Source organism: Blennius ocellaris, assembly GCF_963422515.1.
Source record: "Blennius ocellaris genome assembly, chromosome: 16".
Lineage (NCBI taxonomy): Eukaryota > Metazoa > Chordata > Actinopteri > Blenniiformes > Blenniidae > Blennius > Blennius ocellaris.
In genome coordinates, this window is record NC_137665.1 from 11,153,555 (window position 1) to 11,167,477 (window position 13,923).

At 41.4% G+C, this 13,923-nt stretch overlaps 1 long non-coding RNA gene across 1 annotated transcript; it reads left to right on the forward strand.

The window, feature by feature from the left end:
- The first annotated feature begins 741 nt into the window (after positions 1–741).
- On the forward strand, positions 742–7,860 carry LOC308141857. The gene is made up of 3 exons (XR_013936983.1): positions 742–874; positions 5,542–5,616; positions 7,326–7,860. It is a non-coding gene; the product is annotated as an uncharacterized lncRNA (long non-coding RNA).
- Positions 7,861–13,923: the final 6,063 nt, after the last annotated feature.

The window sequence follows — 13,923 nt, forward strand, 5'->3', positions numbered from 1 at the left end:
AAGTTCCTCTTTCAGCTTCTACCAAGTGAAAACCAGGCAGGACTCCATGGGAGTACTGCCAGTTGAACTGAGTAATTGTAGTGTAAACATGTGATGTAATGCAATGGATATTTTCTACATTCAATATAACCCCTCCGGGGAGTCACGGCCGACGACACCAAGTATTACCACGTCGTCGCAGCTCTGGACTTTTCCACCACCCACCGAGTGATGGGGCTGCTTCGGGACCCGCCGGCGCAAGGAAAGTACGCCGCCCTCAAGACTCTGCTCCTGCGGCTGTTACAGATTTCCGACGCCGAGCGAGCCGAGCGTCTCCTGTCTCTCAACGGCTTGGGAGACAGTAAACCAACGGAGCTGATGGAGAACATGTTGGCGCTGCGGGGATCGGGGGACGCGGAGTTCCTGTTTATCCACCTGTTTCTGCGTCAACTCCCAGCTCCAGTCCGCACGGCACTGGCGAGTTCTCCACTCGTGCACACAAAGGACTATCGGGGACTGGCGGAAGAGGCAGACAAGCTCCTGCTCGCATCACGGCAGTACGGAGTGCATGCAGTCCTGCCGGAGCCACCGGAACACCGGCCGGAGGAGGAAGCGCCGTTTGCGGTTGGGACTATTACGGATCGGCGCAGGAATGACAACCAGCTGTGTTTTTTTCACCGGCGGTTCTGGAGCAGAGCCAAGCGCTGCACGCCGCCCCGCTCCTTCTCTGTGCAGGGAAACGCCAGACCCGGCACTCGTTAGCAGCCATGAGCGCCGGGGACATCGGAACGCTGCTCTTCATTAAAGATACTGTATCCGGGAGGCAACGTCGAGAGCGGCGGTAAAGGGCTCTGGATGCAGCTAACGGGACTTCCATCCGCACATTTGGCACCAGGTTCGTGAATGTGTGTTTTAATGGCCGTCAGTTCGGATGGGATTTTGTGATGGCTGCTGTATCCGTGCCCATCCTGGGAGCAGATTTTTTGTGTGCGCATGGACTCTTAGTGGACATGGTGAATCGCCGCCTGGTGGACGCCGTCTCATTCTCCTCCTTCTCCTGCACTTTGGGGAAAGGAGAGGTGGTGTCCCTCGCTAATATCTTGGCTTCGGGCAAAAATTATTTCTAATGTTATTCTAGCTTTTTGTATAAATACTGCACATCTGACTTCTTTATTAGGTTGGACCCCTTGGTTACATTATTCTCTTTAACATTTTCACTGCAGTTTGTGAGCAACTTGAAAGGATCTGAAGCAGCGTACGCCCAAAAGAGTTTTCGCAACATTTTCATTTAAATTCCATAAGTGTAGTTCACCACTTCCTATTGGTATCAGTTTCAGGTTGGAATATTTCATTTTCATCACATAGTGGAGCATGACAACGTTCCACAATAGTCGACATCAGTTAAAACCAATGGACCTATTGGGTCACACTCATGCTTTTAATTGGCTAACTGCACTAACAATAAATATTTTGGTTCTCGTGTTTTTACTTCCCGGTACACTTGCTCTTATGTCCAATACACTATCAGCCATCCCGCTCCTCGTGTGTCTCTATAGTCCAGGCTGACTGGGAAGCAGACACGTGATTATTGTGTCTGAAAGGTGTTTACGATAACCATCATTTTCATTGGATGCATGTTAAAACAGCCCCTGTAGTTTTGACCTGTAATACCCCCTCCCTTCAGATGTCACAGTGTTTTCATTAAGCCAGGCACTAGGCTTGCTGAGGCTCATTATGGCCCCCAGATAACCCTTTAAAGACCACCACAAAGTCTGGCCTCGGTGTCCAGGCTTACCTGAAAGGCTGACTTTAATGCCTACGCTGAACTTTGCCTGTCTGCTCCCAGTCTTCAGGTGACAAGGGCTACATTAACAACAAGGCAGCACATACCTTTCAACATTCAAGCTTTTGGGGTCAAACCAAATTGTGCTGATGTGACAAGTAAAATAATTTCTCTGTATTTAAAAAGAAAGAAAAAAATAGGCCGACTGAGTGAGTCTTTCTCTGTTTACCTGTTGCTCTGCACACACCTCCTCCATGAATATGTCAAACAGGGTGACGACTCCACCAAATATGTGACGACTCCATCAATCTTCCCAGTCTGTTGACTGTTCAGCTTTTAACCTGAGTTTGTGTCCCATCAAAGTCTTTGTAGGTGACTCAGGCTTGATTTGAGCAAAGCCCATGCACAAGCAATGTAATTTTTAGATACATATGTAAGGAAAAGGCACTGCTGCCTCAGCACAGGAACCACGGAGAATGTGTCTGACCAGGTCACTGTCAAAGTGCAGCTCACGTATCAGTAGCAACGACGGGTCATCAGGTGGAGAGGTTGTGACCCGAGAGGAGGCGTCATTAGGCCGAGCAAGAGCCAATTAGTCCCCAGCTGCCCAGCAGAGGGTCGGTGGAGAGGCAGGAAAAATACTCCGCCATCCCACTCAGTGACAGCAACAGCGGGACGCCACAAGAGGAATTGTTCAGACTTTTTTTTTTTTTTTTTTTTTTTTTTTAAGTGTTGCGCATTGATGACATGTATGCTTCAAACAGACAGGAAATAAAAGAGCTCTTTTGTAAGACTTGAGAATCGCATACTACACACTTCTTATCTTGTTGTATTTTTTGATATTTGTGGGCATAAAGTTTGCTGTGAGAAACTTTATAACAGGAAAACTCAGATGTAAGAACTCACTCATGTTGATATAGATGTGTCCAGAGAAACTCTAGAGCATTACGTTTTGGGGGCTGGGTGTGGAATTAAGAAGATGTTTGAGACGTTCTCCGTGTTTTAGGGGGAAGGGGTAGGGTGGTTGTCTGGATTGAGGCTGGCCAGTTCTTCATCGTGAGGACTAATGAAAATAAATGATCTGACGAGGTCAAAAGGTTGAGATCAAGGCTGAGGGATTCCCCCACCCATCTCAATTTCCAATGCGGGAGATTAATGAGTGTAGAAAACAGCCATTTCTATGTGTCATTTACTCCTACTGGCCTCTGAAGTCTCTGGCGGCGTGCGGCCCACCTGTCGGCCTATTAAGGCCTGATGTCACTGAACCACAGGGCGTCACTTCTGACAGGGATCCTAACGGCGCCGCTCTGCAGCATAAACTGAGACATCGCTGCTTACCTTAGCACCCTGGCCATTTGGTAATACAGATTAGAATCTATATACAGTAGGGCTTCACTATTACAAAATATTGTGCATAATGCATGTGTTACAGGTGAAGGTATAGGATTGGACAGATAAAATAAAAGAATAAATAAGTATCTTGTTATTCTCAAATAAACAGAATACAGTGAGTCCCAGCCAGTTATGTGTTGCATTGTATCTGAGTATATTAAAAAAAAAAAAAAAAAAAGACGACTGAAGTGAAAAGGCTAAAATTGCTCCCTCATATTGAAGTGAAAAGGTAGATTTGTGGTTTATAAGACAGCATTGCCCCCTTCTGGACACTTTAGCTACAAACACTAAAAACAGTAGAGTCCATTACGCATAGGCTAAATTATCACTTTATTTTTCAAAAATCTATTTTAGCCACATGTTACAATTTAAATAAGTATTTGTATTACAAATATACACAAATTCTTACTATTGTGGCTAATTTTATGATCACATTACTCATGACAATGCAATTAATCATTATTTTAGGCTTTAAACAAGTTCCTGTTTCTAAAGTCTATGTCAGCGGGTCACAAATTTGGTCCACAGGCCAAAACTGGTCCTCCACCAGGGTCCAACCTCTTGCAAAGTGTGAACATGAACAACAACATTATAGCAATGACAATCCAACATTCAAAAGTGTGTGCAAATAGACTAACAGAGGGTTTTTATTGTAGATTAAAAAAATATAGAAAGTACTACAGATCAACAGATGTATCCCACTTGAAGGTGATCATTGCAATATGAAAACATGACAGTTGATATCAGTAGCTGTTACCAGCAAATAGCTGCACCAGGTTGGTCATGTCTCCACAATGAAGAAAAAGTAATTTGATACACCAAGAAATTTTAAATACACTGTATTTTTAGCTTAATACATTTTGTGCAATTAATGTATTGTTTGTAATATAAAATAAACCGGTCAAGGTGGAGTACTAGGTTTAGAGGTCAGTTATTACATTTAGAGGTTGGGCCCAGTTTAAATTTTGCTCTATTGACGCCCCATTCTTATTTGCACTGGTAGATAAAATACACTAGGTGGCAATGTTCGCCAAGTTCCCTCAATGCGTCGTACACAGCAGTGGCTGTTGTAGACATGTATTGTCACTTAATAGAGAGCTTTATGGGGAATTCCAGTCCAGTTCCAATTAAAATTATGCTGTGATAGTATGCAAAATACATCATATGAGATCATACATTTCACCATATGATAATTTCCAAATTACATCACATGGCTGGTGATTAAAACTCTTATTCTTTAACAAAGACAATAATGGTCAAGGCCTTTCTGTGTTCAGTGTGCATGTTCTTACTGTTTTATTTATTTTTCTTCCTTTTGTTTAATTCCAGATTGAGTCCAAAACATTCATCTGAATTTCATTAGTCAGTGCAAAACAGCCTATATGTGACCAAGTGGGTGTGACTGTCTGTTCCTTTGTCTATTGTCATGTGATGGAGCTCCTATAGTCTCCAGCCACCCTTGCTTTGGATGGGGCATTATAGATGATGGATGGATGGGTGGATCCGTGTATTAAAACCAGCCATTTTTCGGGTTGAGGTTACAAGTCAGCAATATGATGAGAATTATATAATTTATTTGTTCCACAATAGGGGAAATTGTTTGAGAAGCAAGCGATTGAAATTTAAAAATTAAAAAAATTAGCAAGGGATAATAAAGAGAACAATACTTATAATATGAAAAACAATAACATGTAATGTGTGAGAGGTCAATTCAGAGAAGCAAAGACGTTTCAAGTTTCTTGATCTCGCAAAATCTGAAACTAAATATTCACATAAAATTGTGAAGACTTTGAGAACCATCTTCTCATGAAACATTATTGAACTTGGAAGAATCTCAAGATTGAATATTAATACCGGAACAGTATAACAATATAAAGCTTGGTGATGGAAAGCAAACCTCAGAAATATCATCATCTTCTCTTGACGAGAGCTCATTAAAATGAAATAAGCAAAATGAGAAATTGATAAATGGCTGTTCAAAGTTGTATAAAGCGTAACAATGTATCACAGGGATCTAGTATTTTGATTCGGGGTTAAAAGCCCAGTGGAAATCAGAAACAATGAGTTTCGACCGTAAAGCACTACATTTCCCACAGTGCACCGGTGCGCACGCAGCCGCGACTTGTCACTGCTGTCGCTCTCTGCGTGTGGGTGCCCGCGGTGAAGTGGTCCAGCATCCATCCATACGCCTGCAATGGGACGAATATAGATGCAATCTATACATCCACACAAGCCGTTTGAAAATATGTAATCTCGGGAGGATCGTGCGGTGTTTGCAGCCTGCAATGAGGGAGGGAGAACATGGCAGTCTGGATTTTATGTTGCGCCTCACTGGGGGACGGAGCGATACACTGAGCAGAAATAATGCGGAATATTTCCCCCGATAGGTGTTAACGCAGAAAATACAAGATGAAGAAGCAATTCAATCGGATGCGACAGCTCGCCAACCAAACGGTGGGAAGGTAAGAAAAAAACCGTCTCTCAGTGCGCTTTTCACGCCGGTAAGAGAGCCCGATGTGTGGCCCCAATAACATGGGAATCATTCATAAAGAAATCCCGTTTTTTATTTATTTATTTTTTATTTTATTTTGTTTGTTTTTTATTGTGAGGGTGAAAAAATGGGCGACACAATGGGCCGGGTCAGTCGTGATCATTGAGATGAGCTGAGGAATACCCCACGTTTAATTGTGCTTATGCGTAATATTCCGTGGAAGCGGCTACCGCAGCGTGTAGGCGCATTGCCTCAGCAGCTACAACCTGCCCACGGGGATACAGCAACTGTGGACTATTGCAGTAACACATACCATCGCAAGAAAACCACCCCGATTCCGAACGATGATCTAAAAAAAAAAAAAAAAAAGACACTGTGAGATTATGTCACGATTAAAAGTACCTTCTGGCTCCTGAACTGTCAATAGGTGAACGTGATGCATAGAAACCAGATGTCTGCATTCTCCAACGCGAGAGAACGTGAAGCTCAATTGTAGATACATGCCAGGAAAAAAATTATATCAACAACCCTAAAGCTAGAGGTTCATCTAAATTGTGAAAGTAAAATTTAAGTGGTTATTTTGTTTGTATGCTCTAAAAATACAAACATCACACATGTATTCACACACACACACACACACACACACACACACACACACACACACACACACACACACACACACACACACACACACACACACACACACACACATACACATTCTTCCGCTCCCACAACACTGCAATAGATAGGGAAAGAGCCTTGAGTCACGACCCCTTGCCTCCCTTTTTTGTCCCATTTACCTCATCTCATTTCAGGCATTTATGCAGAATACTACTCAGAGGCACTCACCATTTCCCTCTCTAAAAATTCATGGACAGATGGCAAAATTCAGGGTAGACTCAGGACCTACTAATTCAGTCATTGTGTCTGAAGGTTTTCCTCCAAAAATCAAGCTCAGTGGTAGATTCAACCTCTCACAAGTTGCAAACAACGCTATTGGGAAAGAAGCTTACTCTGTTCCATTTTCATTGAAATTGAAAGATCCCACACCCATCAAACATAGCTTTCTGATCTCATAGCATTGCCCATTCAACCTGCTTGGTAGAGTTCTTATGCTCACTTTAGGTATCACTCATCACTCATCTCCACTTCTCATGACCTGAAATTACTGTCATACACTTGACAGAAACTTGTGCCACACCTCATTCCCTCAGAACATTCTCTTCGATTGTCACATATCAGATCCACATGCTCTGTTGCTTAATTACACACCCATCTTGTCACATTGTTCACATTCATCACTGACAGCTGTCAAACATTATATAACCTGCCAGACTCACAATACAGGTTTCTTACACGGAACACACCAAATGTAAAATGCTGCTATAAGCCTCCACCTAGCCTCACTCACACAATCTCAACAGTCATTTTATAACATCCAGAGTTCACACCGACGCATCAATTTCACTAGACCCTCCCACCTTCAGTAAACTCATTCACAGCATTACAAACCCCAGCCACTGGTGTACACCCAACACTCCCGAACGTGGCCGACACATTCTGGGCTCAAAGCAAGTATGAAGTACGTCTCATCAGAAACTAGCCTTCTCTTGTTGTCACACCAGAATCTTCCCACAGGCCCAACTGTGATCAGTACTTACTTTGTTCTCTCTTGCACAGGTTAGCACATTCCTTGGTATCCATGTCCGAGCAAAGCAGCACTCCTGAGACCAGGTGATGGTCCTCTTCACACACCCACATCCCACAACTGGGTCATCATTTATCAGTTCCAGAAGTGTGGTTGAAAATCCAAACGGTGGCAAGATCCTTTCCAGGTGCTCCTGACAAACCATACTTCTGTGTAAGTGGCTGAAAGGGCAACGTGGATCCATGCTACACAGCCTGCTTTGGTGTAATATAGTTGATGTAAGGGCTACAGGATGTTGTTGTTTTTGTTTGTTTTTTTAACTCTGTTTTTTAACTTGTTGTTTCTTCTTTATTGTGGTATTTTTGCTTTATCTTTTGTTCGCAGTGTTTGTGTTTCCTCGTGTGATCATGAAGGAACAAAAATGAAAACTTTTAACAGTATGTCACCAGTACCTGCAACACTTGTTAGATGCCTCTCATTCAGAAAACAAGGGCACGCACAAACATATTTGTATATCTGCTCTCCATTCTTATGTACTGACATTTTTTTTTCTCTCCCAAGCATTAGAACACACCTCACAGTCTTGCTGAATTGTGCCTTCTCTTGTGCTCAATAAATACTCTATTTCAACAATCAAGGCCAAAGGACTCATTGAATTGACAAACCTCCGCATCGTTTGACTTACCCCTCGAGGTCAGTATCTTGGTTTGTGAAGGTGACATCTGTGCACACCTCATTACAGAGAAAGCAGGACAGAGTGTTAAAGCCCTAACATATCAGAGCTGGGTGGAGTAACAGGTGGTGGAACCTGAACAAAGGTTTTTTTTTAAGGCCCCACACAGTTAATATAAAACAGAGGAAAAAGAGGAATATTCAATTAATGCCACAGAAACAATATGGCATTTAAAAAGAAAAATATATTCTTTTGGCTTTCAGAAATCTGATGCTAGTTCAACATGTTTTTGATGAGTAGCTATCCAGCAAGTGGCCATGCTGAAGGGTGATAAAGTCATTACAGTGGCATACAACTGGGATTTGGAGAGGTTTTGTCTAATGGAGTGCCTGAAATGGTACCAGGCAGGCGGGCGACTGCAACGAATAGTGCTGGGAGACCACAGAATGGGCATTAACGATAAAACTGCCTATATCGGTTGGAGGGCACTTCTCCATGCATACCTTCCCCAAAGGGCATCTCCAATTACAACACAGGGATTATACTGATGGTGATGCAACTTCCACCCTTCATAGCATCTCTCTACCTTTGTTTGTTTTTTAAATGAAAGTCAGAAACCACATTAATTTATCTATCTATTTTGGTCAAAATGGTAATTTACAATAAAGAAAAGGCTTCAAAATGTTGTTTGAGCCTAACAATCTCATCTGACACAGATGTTGCTGAGTACAGAATCAGCCTAACAAGCTAAAGGTTCAAAGGAAAGGGCAAAGCTTTGTTTACCCTGATTCTTAAAATACAGAGGGAATCAGTATAAGCAAAATTGGAACCAAAAGGGACAGTAAACATATGGTTTAAAATAGTGACAGGCCCAGGTAGAGTCAATCTGACACTGTGAGAGAAAGTGAAGTATATTGTCAAAAGGAATAAGAAGGGTTAGGATGTGAATACGTCTTTGTGATAGAAAAATAAGAAGAGGTCTGCGGACTGTCCTTAGGTCTCTATCAACCCTTGCTGAGCTAAAACTGAGCTATGCGAACATGTGAAAATTAGCTGCATAAAAGCAGATCTGTCAGGTTGTGGTAACATTCCTAATACATTAAGTTTGAGTTGAGAGTGAAGCATACCCACCTACTGTAACAGTGGAGCGCACATGCTGCTGGTTCTTCACCACTCTCACAGCCCTGGTTGTATGATTTGTTGTCTTGCTTTCAATAATTCTGCTTTAAAGATTCTTGTTCCTGTCTCATGCAGGTCATGTTTCTCTCCCATTCCTAAAATGTCTTGCAGCTTGACATTTTAATTGTCTCGTTGCCATGTATCAACGTTATTGCTTGTCAGCATCCGTCACGCCCAAACTTGGTACTTTTGTTCATCTTGTGTCACCGGTTTAGCAATCTGTTTAGTTTCCTTGAAGACTATGGTTCCTTCATCTTTGATTGATTTGCGTGTGAGCTTGATCTGTGTTTACGGCCTCCATCTTTGCTACCTGACAATCTGTTGACAATCTCTTGAGGAGGATAGAGTACAAGGTGTCAAAACTCAGTTTGAGCCCGATAATCTCATCTGACACATTTTGCAGATTGTGGGCAAAATCAGCCTAATGAGCATGAAGGAAATTACAAATCTTCATTTTCCCATCTTCATTGTAAGTACATTCGTTGTCCCACCTGAATTTTTTCCCCCTAAAGCGATGGCCACAACCCGCCGTAGTTGCAAGTGCGCACTGTCTACCTGCAAAAAAACGTGACCAAAATTATGGGATCCGTAGGAAAGTGAGTACTGCCTCCGTACGGATTTGGGGCACGCAGACACACAGTAGTAATTTTGAGAAACTTTTGCTGCATTCGGGCTACGGATTCGTCCCTGTACCGGTTGGATTTCAAAGTATCTATGTAAAGGTGTAAAGGCATGATTTAAATATGACTGTTACAGTCATTAGCGAGGTGGAATGTGTATGCTCAATTTTGGGGTGCAGGTTGGGTGTCCTGTGGGCAAAGAAGACCATTCTTCGTGAGAAACAAACAATATGATACTATTGTAAATATATATAGGCATATATTAGATATTTGAAGTTAAATATCAATTAGAAATAATATGTTAAACGATATTGTAGTTGATTTATTTTTTCCCAGAAAAATCTGAAATCTCATCCGAGGATGAGTGGGCCTTTCATCCTTCATCAGTTCACTTTTATAATCATTATCAGCGTATTATTTCTCCATAGTTCCACACCATAACTCAGATATGGAAGAATGAGGGTGTTATTTAATAAGAGTTGTTTTTTTTAATTTAATTGACTTTATTTTGATCTAATTCTGGAATCGGATTTTACACATACCAATATTTTATCTGCTGTTATATGCAGCTTCCAGCCGAGCTTTTCATTAATAGTCATTCCTACAAATGTATATATGTATCAGTCAAAAAGATGCATCAAAAGATGCGTCATGAAGATGAAAACAGCACAAGTTGCTCTGGATTGCTCGTATTTATTTGGAAATGGAATGACTGCTTTTTTTTCCCACCTCCCCCTCCGCGATTTTCAACTATGTGTCTGTGTGTGTAATAAATACATCATTATCTATCCTCGGCCACTGAAATGTTACAAATAATTCACTGATTATAATAAGTCTTCTATCTGGGAATCCTCTATCTGGAAAAATCTCATGTTCATCGCATTTGCACACACTTACAGCATGCGAGTGAGTAAGGACACCGTACATGAGCAGTACATGTAAGTACGGCCTCCATACGATAATATGGCATGGAGACACTTGTGCAACCTATGATGCACACAACTGCTCACGGCCAGGCGTGGCGTGCACCTTGCATTGACGTACTCCCTCCTCTTGCCACTCCCTACCTACCCACGTTTTCAGAAAAACTTGGCAGCACTGACCTCCCCAAAAAATGTATGGACTAAAAATAGGCAGGGTGGGTTGTGACCTTTGCTTAATTGCTTCTGTCAGCACGTGTCACTTTGTACTTCTTGTATCACTGGTTTGAGCTTGGTATGTGTTTATAGCCTTTTTCTTTGTTATCTGACATTTTACACCTGTTATGTCAGAAGTGTACTTGGAGTGCACCTGGAATTTATAATTAAAAGGTATGGGTGTGAAAGGAGCCAGTGAGTTCATTAATTGTTTAAGTAAAACACCTGCATCATCATCTTTCATGAATTCTCTGCGATCGAAGTTGTGTCAATCAAGTTGGTACCACCAAAGCTAAGGAGATCTTATTTAAGAAGGATTAGATTTTAGATTGGCCACGTCAGCACATACATGTCAACTCCAACTCTACAGTCTCAGTTTAATGCTTACCCTTGCTATCGGATTAGGATTAACGTTTGGACAATACTATATAAGATAAGGGGCCAGAGAGGAAGGCAATTGTCTTATTAACAGTGTTGGGAGCGTTACTTTAAAAAAGTAATTAGTTCTAGTTACTCATTACTTCCAAAATGTAACTGAGTTAGTAATTGAATTACGCTATCATAAAAGTAACTCATTACCAAGGAAAGTAACTATTTGCGTTAGTGTTAAAAGAAAAAGTTGTGAAATGTCAAAAGATTCAGAATTCTTTTAGCAGTTTTCACAAGCAAGTTGAAATGAGTAGAACAGACAGGTGCTTGTTGTTATACATAATCTTGTACATAACCTTCCATATTAATTGCACATCAACAGACAGCAAGAGGTTTATCCTGCACTTCAAGTATTATCTTGAAAAGTAAACAGTTAAATAATATAAAGTGTCTTTGCAGTAACTGTGGCAAATGAAAATAAAGACAACTGGTCTTGTAGGCAGTCTGTACTTCAAGTATTTTCTTCAAAAGTAAACAGTTAAATAATATAAAGTGTGACTAACCCATGTAGCCAAAACCCATGTAGCCGAAACCCATGTAGCGAGTGCATTGCCCCCGCCTGCGGTCATAACGCGAAACAAGACATGAAAGTGAAGTAAGTTACAATGATGTTATGATGAAAAGCGTGAAAACAAAACTGTTTCTAAATTATATATCTCACTCAGCTGACAGCGCAGCGCCGCAAGCTTGTTGTGGTCTCGAGAGCTCACGGATAAAATGACCTAATTTCCTCCCATTATTAACTTCAGGGAACGACTTATTATATCGTGCCCACACGTTATTTACATTTTTTTCATTATAACCACTCCAGGGCACCGTGTTCATTATAGTTTTCAGAAAGCCGGTTTGCGTCTCTTCCGCCTTGTAAGTAGCAATAACTCCATCAATAACTCCGCCCCCACCTGATGACGTGTCTGGCCCCGGCCTGGTTCCTCTGTGGCCCAGCAAGGAAGTGGAGCCAGCGTAGCCCCGGGTTTGCTCCTGTTTCGCGGGAATGTTTACCTGAAGAGTGACCCATCCAGAGCGTACCCAGCTTTTTGCTTGACGTCAGCTGAGATAGACTCCAATTTGCTCATGACCGAAGACGAGGTGGGTCTGCTTTAATGGAAGGGAAGACATACAATACACATGTAGTTTTGTTGGGGTCTAGAGCCATCTTGGTATTTCTTTTTCTTTCATCACCACTCTGCTTTTATTAGGGTGAATTTGAGCAATTCTGAAGAGCCTGTTGAAAGCAGGACAGACTGTACTCAAGATTCATGCTCTCAAACCACATACTCTCTTCATGCAAAGTGGCTGTTTTTTTGTTTTGTTTTTGTTTTTTACTTTATTCTGGTGGATTTCTTTGAAATCAATTTTTCCTCTTCCTCTTTCCTCTGAATTGATAAACAACCATGTTCTGAAAGCTTTTCCTCATGAAGAGATTGGTCATGCAAGAGTTCACATGCAAATATGTATCTCTACCCTCGTAGTAAGTATCTTAAGCTTGTGATGTACAGATTGATGCCAACAATATTGATACTTCCAACAGCATGTTAATCTGTTTTTAAATTGATTCCTCATATTAAAATATCAATATATATTCTACTTTTCTACTCAATTTTTTTTTTATGTTTTTCTTAGTATTTATTACATGTATTACTCTTTTTAAATTGTTCGTTTGAAAGGCAACTGGACTGGTTTGGAAGGTTTTGAAGTCAAGAAATCAAACTTCTTTAACCACTAAATCAAGTCCATTTGCATTTTAAGATCCAGATCATGTAACCTGGATGACTGATTTTGTTTCTTCGTCCAGCCGAACAACACATTTCTTTACATCTGTTATCCTCCAAAACAAACTGCGTGCTGTTGTGACGTGTTTTAGTTTCTTTAACTCTTATTCAGTGACTCTGATACTATTTCCCCAGAGGTAGCTGTCAAGGGGCTGTTTGAAGTCTCTTAATTCTCAGTGCTGCCAGGTGTCTATTTTCCTTGTCTTCCCTGCCTGCAAATAACAGAAGCATCCCTTACATCAGCCAAAAGGGATGTGTGCTAACAGCAATTCCCCAGTTGGGAGCCAAGCAATTACTGCAACCCTCCTCTATCGCTATAATTGCAAAGGGCGCTGCTTCCTTGGTGATCCGACTGCTTGCTTTCCACCAGAGACTCCGACTTCACCATTTCTAGCAGCCTCCAGTAAATGATGATGTTTTCCGGTGAGTTACATAAAGGCTGTTTGTTAAAAGCACAAAGTGACTGATGCTTCTTCGGAATATATCACCAATGTCATGACACCTGAGTTGCTGGAGGAGAGTTCACAGACCACAAAACACAAAACATATTCGCACAACAGACTAATTCCTTGTTGGAGGCAAGATGCTGTAAAATCAGAAGCAACCATGGCTCAACACTGATTATGTTGTAACCAAGCTCAAAAAAATAAAAAAAAGGTTTCTTGTTTTGTTTGAATAATGTCACTTCTATGTTTACACTTTGTGTTTGTGTGGATCTTTGCAGCATACACACCGAGTGTTGGTAGTGGTAGGCTGAGACAGCTAAATGCAGGAGTTAATTAGCCTAGTACTGCTATAATGAGCAAAATGCTGAATTAGAG